This window comes from Nicotiana tomentosiformis, chromosome 2, assembly GCF_000390325.3.
Source record: "Nicotiana tomentosiformis chromosome 2, ASM39032v3, whole genome shotgun sequence".
Classification (NCBI taxonomy): Eukaryota; Viridiplantae; Streptophyta; class Magnoliopsida; order Solanales; family Solanaceae; genus Nicotiana; species Nicotiana tomentosiformis.
The window spans coordinates 107,749,431-107,754,430 of NC_090813.1; the positions used below are offsets into that span (position 1 = coordinate 107,749,431).

Sequence of the window (5,000 nt, forward strand, 5' to 3'; positions counted from 1 at the left end):
TTGTAGTTCAATTGGTCAGAGCACCGCCCTGTCAAGGCGGAAGCTGCGGGTTCGAGCCCCGTCAGTCCCGATGTATCCAATAAATATATCAATAAATCTCTCCCTTTTTATGAAGGGGACCGGGGACAGAATTTCATTGTCAAAGTAAAGGGGAAATCCTTATTTCTTTTTTCTTTCCTTTTGGTAGGAGAAAGACATATGCGGTTGGATTAGTACAATTATTGGTAGCATTATAGTCAGTATTCCAAGAAATGCTGGCTTTTTCGATTGCCCCCGATGCATGTAATGGAATCGAGTACTATACCTTTTTGAGGCGCGCATACACAAGGGGAATTCCTTTCTTGTCCAATACAAAATTTAATATAAGAAAATACTTTCCAGAAAAAACAAAAAAAAAACAATTTATTTTTCTGGCTACGGATTTATGGAACCTCACTTACTAGTTTGAAGTTGAAAAATAGATTTCATGCAAATTGCACACTGAGCTTTTGGTATAGGTATCCCGGGGCTAATAATCTACGAAGAAAGGAGGGGAAAGGGCAGATCAACCAAAGATCCTACTCCTCTTAGAAAGGGGAATTAATCATTTTTCCAATTTTTCATTTTGTTTTAAGGCCCCATCGACAAAAGAACAAATCGGAAAATAGTCAATTTGATGAATATTCATTTTATACGGTCTCATCTTTATCACATTTCTTTGTCTTCCAAGTCAAAAATAGTTTAATTCTAAACTCCTTTCTTTTTCCATTTAGCTTTTATTGTTTGTTTGGGTTTGTAACTATGTGACCACTGGAAGTGGAAGAGCTATTTGATGAGACTTCATCAGATGATTGTACAAGAAGGAACTAGATAGATTAGAGAGAAAAAAAGAACAGATGAGAAAAAATGATAATGATAAATAAATAAAGGAATTTTGGATTGGGTCAGGAATCCAAGTTTGGGGCGGTATGGATAAAAGAACTTCCTATGTTATACTATTCAATTCTCGACGACGAATTGATTTGATAGTTCAGATATTGTTATTCATGATATTGATCCGATTCAAGATCATCGAGAGGTAATATTCATTCATTGAATTTACAGGCCAAAGATTTATCATCTCTATGGGATTAAATCCCGAGTTATTGCGAAGTAAAAAACCGATGAGATTATGGAAGTAAATATTCTTGCATTTATTGCTACTGCATTATTTATTCTAGTTCCTACCGCTTTTCTACTTATCATTTACGTAAAAATAGTCAGTCAAAACTATTAATTATTAACTAATTTGAATGAAACTTGACTTCTGAGTTCTTAGCCAAAATTGACGAAATAAAATAAAAAAGATTCTAATTTCATGTCTTAAATGAAATAAGTGGACTAGAATCGGCAGTATTCTAATAGATAGATAGTATGGTAGAAAGAAAGATTCATCTATTTCTTTCTACCATACTATTTCTTAGTTAGATTGTAGTTATAAAGCTGCGCCCCCGGAATAAAATAAAGATAGAGGCTGCATTTGATATGGATCTTTTGATATGGATCTATAGATCAATCTACAATATTATCTTGATATATGTGAATATCAATTCCATATATGGGATTGACATAGCATCCAATTCCATTTATTTGCTATATCTATTAGTTTTGATCAATCTGAATTACTCTTATGTCTTATAGTTTGAATTACTAGATTTTTGATTTCCAATCTGAATCTCGGTATCTATTGAAAGAATCAAATCAATGAAGGAAAAGCGATAGATATAGGCAGATTCAAAAAATCACGTAATAATCTTTTTTTTTTTAACATTCCCAAGAAATAATTGAGTAAACCATTGACAGTAGTTCCACGGGCATCGAAAAGGAAGAGTAAACCTCACCGATTTTTAACGCCTGAACCATGATATGAAATAAGTCGATAAAGCATAAATCCAATTTCAAAAATTCAAAAGGGGTAAACGCGCAATATGTGACTCACCTGAAGATCTTATTCTGCATAGTATCTCGTTAGACAACCACTATGTTTAGATCCTTTCTTTCTCATACAAAGTGCGTATACACTTAACAAAAGCACCTCTTCTTTGAACAGTAAAGAGAAAAACAAATAAACAAATAAAAAAGGGTCCGGCCCTCCTCAGTATCACCTGGTAAGAGGCCGTTCATTGGAATAGAAAATTTCGGAAGAATTAGGTTCGAATAAATTTCCTGGGATCCTCTTCCTTTCGAACTACAAACATGGGAATCATTGAAATAGCTCTTTGATTGAAAGAGGATGATTCCTATAATACATTACTCCAGTCGAGTCCAATGGAATTTTAAAATGAAGATATTTTTATTTTGTTCAAAACGTGTTACAGAACGATCTAGAAAGCAATTGATAAAGTTTTCTTCCTTAACTCAATTAGTAGGACCCCTAGAGTCCACTTCTTCCCCACACTACGAGTGAAAGGGAAAAAGTAAAGACTACCATTAAAGCAGCCCAAGCAAGACTTATTATATCCATATGAATTATGTCCCCTATCTCTATAAATATAAAGGAATTGTTCCATTATTCCTCACTAATAATAGTGGAATCAATGGCGCAGAGTCAAAAAGAACGAAGACTATTAATAAACCAATCCAATAAATTCGCTCATTTTATAAGAAATTCCTATATGATTTCTAATCGGGAAAGATTAAACACAAGCAAAATCTGCAGTAACATCTCAAGGGAATGTTACTAATGGAACATGTAGGAATAATAGGTCCTATTCTTTTTTTGTTGACCCTCATTTCAATTGATTGGATGCTTGAGCACTCAGAGATTTTCGTGAGTTCCTCGTATATAATAAAGTATCTTCCGCCCCCTTCCACAACTATTTAGATTTCCTATCGGGCTCTCCAATCTAATTCAAGGTCCAGTCATTATACAATGCATTAATAATAGAAAATTTTGATTTGTAGTAGAAGGTAATTGCGAAGTCTTGATAGCTCCTCTAGCATTCGAATATTTCCTTGAAGCCTAAATATGCAATGCAAGGATATTTACAATTTTTTCGAAAAACCCCCAGACCGGATGTTTAGAATCAAACAAGTATCAACAGTCTGCTTTCTCTGCTTCTGCTGGGGAATCATTCGGCGGGTTATATCAACAGAACAGAAGAAAAAAAGAGATTTCTAGTTTTTTGTTGATCAGGCGACACCCGGATTTGAACTGGGGAAAAAAGGATTTGCAGTCCTCTGCCTTACCACTCGTCCATGTCGCCAAAATGCTACAAATACAAAATAGATGAAAACTTTCCCGGATTACTGAACTGCTTTTTTATTGTACTTGCACAAAGTCAAAGAAATCCTAATCCTTCTTCCCTTTTGATTGGGTTTGATTCATCCTTTTAATTTCGATTGAGTCTATCTCCAAATTCATAATGTTCAAAGCTTTCTCTTACCTTTCTATTGAAAAATAAAATGTGGATTTTCAGTCGCAAAATCCAAAATTCAAATTTCTGAAAATCGGAACCATTAACTATTGACTTAGAATGCATGAATGATTCTTGGATTTGAATCTCCAAATTTTGTTTTCCTAATGACATAAGAAAATACAACTTGATATATAACTAATCAGTATGGATTTTTTCAATCAAAAAATCCTTCTCAATTTTAATTATAACAACAATTATGAGTATATGTAAACCCCCCAAGAGAAATTGTTAGACGGATATATATTATTTATATATGTTCCCGATAGAGAATTATCAGATATCAGAAAAGTATCATACTTCAATTTGAATTTTGAATTGAATAGAAAATTGAAATTCTGGTTTCATAGAGCACAACCCGTGTTGCCCCGAATAGAACAGAGAACGACAATAAAACAATAAAAGAGAAGAAAGACGGATATTATAGATATCTCCACACGTGGTTAAGCCATACAAACCTTCTTTTCTTATACACTTCACAATTGTATTCTACTCAAAAATCTGTAAACAAAATCTCTCTCTTCTCTGCAAATCATTTTTTGAACAACGAAATCCATAACATAAAAGGGGGTTAAATGCTAAAAAACCGATTCTAATTCTATATATTCTTTCTGATTTTTATGCCTTTATCTCAGCGAAAAGATCAAATGTCGAATCCATTTATTTTTCTGGTATTCAAGCAGGTTGGAATATGTATTATCATAATAATGGTAGAAATGGAACCATTTTTGTTTTGATATTCTATACAAAATCCTATAACTTAATTAATAAGTCTAAGTAGCAGAAGTCTGTTTCTAGGGATGTTTTATCAATTTCTTTCCATTTGTATCTGTTGAAAATTCCAATAAATTCCAATTCAATTTAAGTAGAAAATTCTCTTTCTTCCTCCGTTCATACGTATTTCATACATTCCAGATATGGAGTTGGGTAAAATTTCATGTGATTCGGTAAACAAAATAGAAATGCCATCATTGCTAGATCATTTATCTAATCTATCTAATTAGATGAAGAATGAACCAATAGTGGTATTTTTTGATAAATGGGAAATTAAAAATGCTCGGGGATGGAAATGAGGGAATATCTACAATACCTGGATTTAATCAGATACAATTTGAAGGATTTTGTAGGTTCATTGATCAAGGTTTGACGGAAGAACTTTATAAGTTTCCAAAAATTGAAGATACAGATCAAGAAATTGAATTTCAATTATTTGTGGAAACATATCAATTGGTCGAACCCTTGATAAAGGAAAGAGATGCTGTGTATGAATCACTCACATATTCTTCTGAATTATATGTATCCGCGGGATTAATTTGGAAAAACAGTAGGGATATGCAAGAACAAACATTTTTTATCGGAAACATTCCTCTAATGAATTCCCTGGGAACTTCTATAGTCAATGGAATATATAGAATTGTGATCAATCAAATATTGCAAAGTCCCGGTATTTATTACCGATCAGAATTGGACCATAACGGAATTTCGGTCTATACCGGCACCATAATATCAGATTGGGGAGGAAGATCAGAATTAGAAATTGATAGAAAAGCAAGGATATGGGCTCGT

The 5,000-nt window shown here is 33.1% G+C and overlaps 2 non-coding genes across 2 annotated transcripts in view; one reads left to right on the forward strand and one right to left on the reverse strand.

The window, feature by feature from the left end:
* Positions 1 to 70, forward strand: part of TRNAD-GUC (transfer RNA aspartic acid (anticodon GUC)) — a 74-nt gene extending 4 nt beyond the window's left edge. The window contains exon 1 of the tRNA in view: positions 1 to 70. This exon is cut by the window's left edge and continues 4 nt beyond it. This is a non-coding gene — a tRNA (tRNA-Asp).
* Positions 71 to 3,152: 3,082 nt separating this feature from the next.
* Positions 3,153 to 3,224, reverse strand: TRNAC-GCA (transfer RNA cysteine (anticodon GCA)). Its single transcript has one exon. It is a non-coding gene; the product is annotated as a tRNA-Cys (tRNA).
* Between the last annotated feature and the right edge of the window lie 1,776 nt (positions 3,225 to 5,000).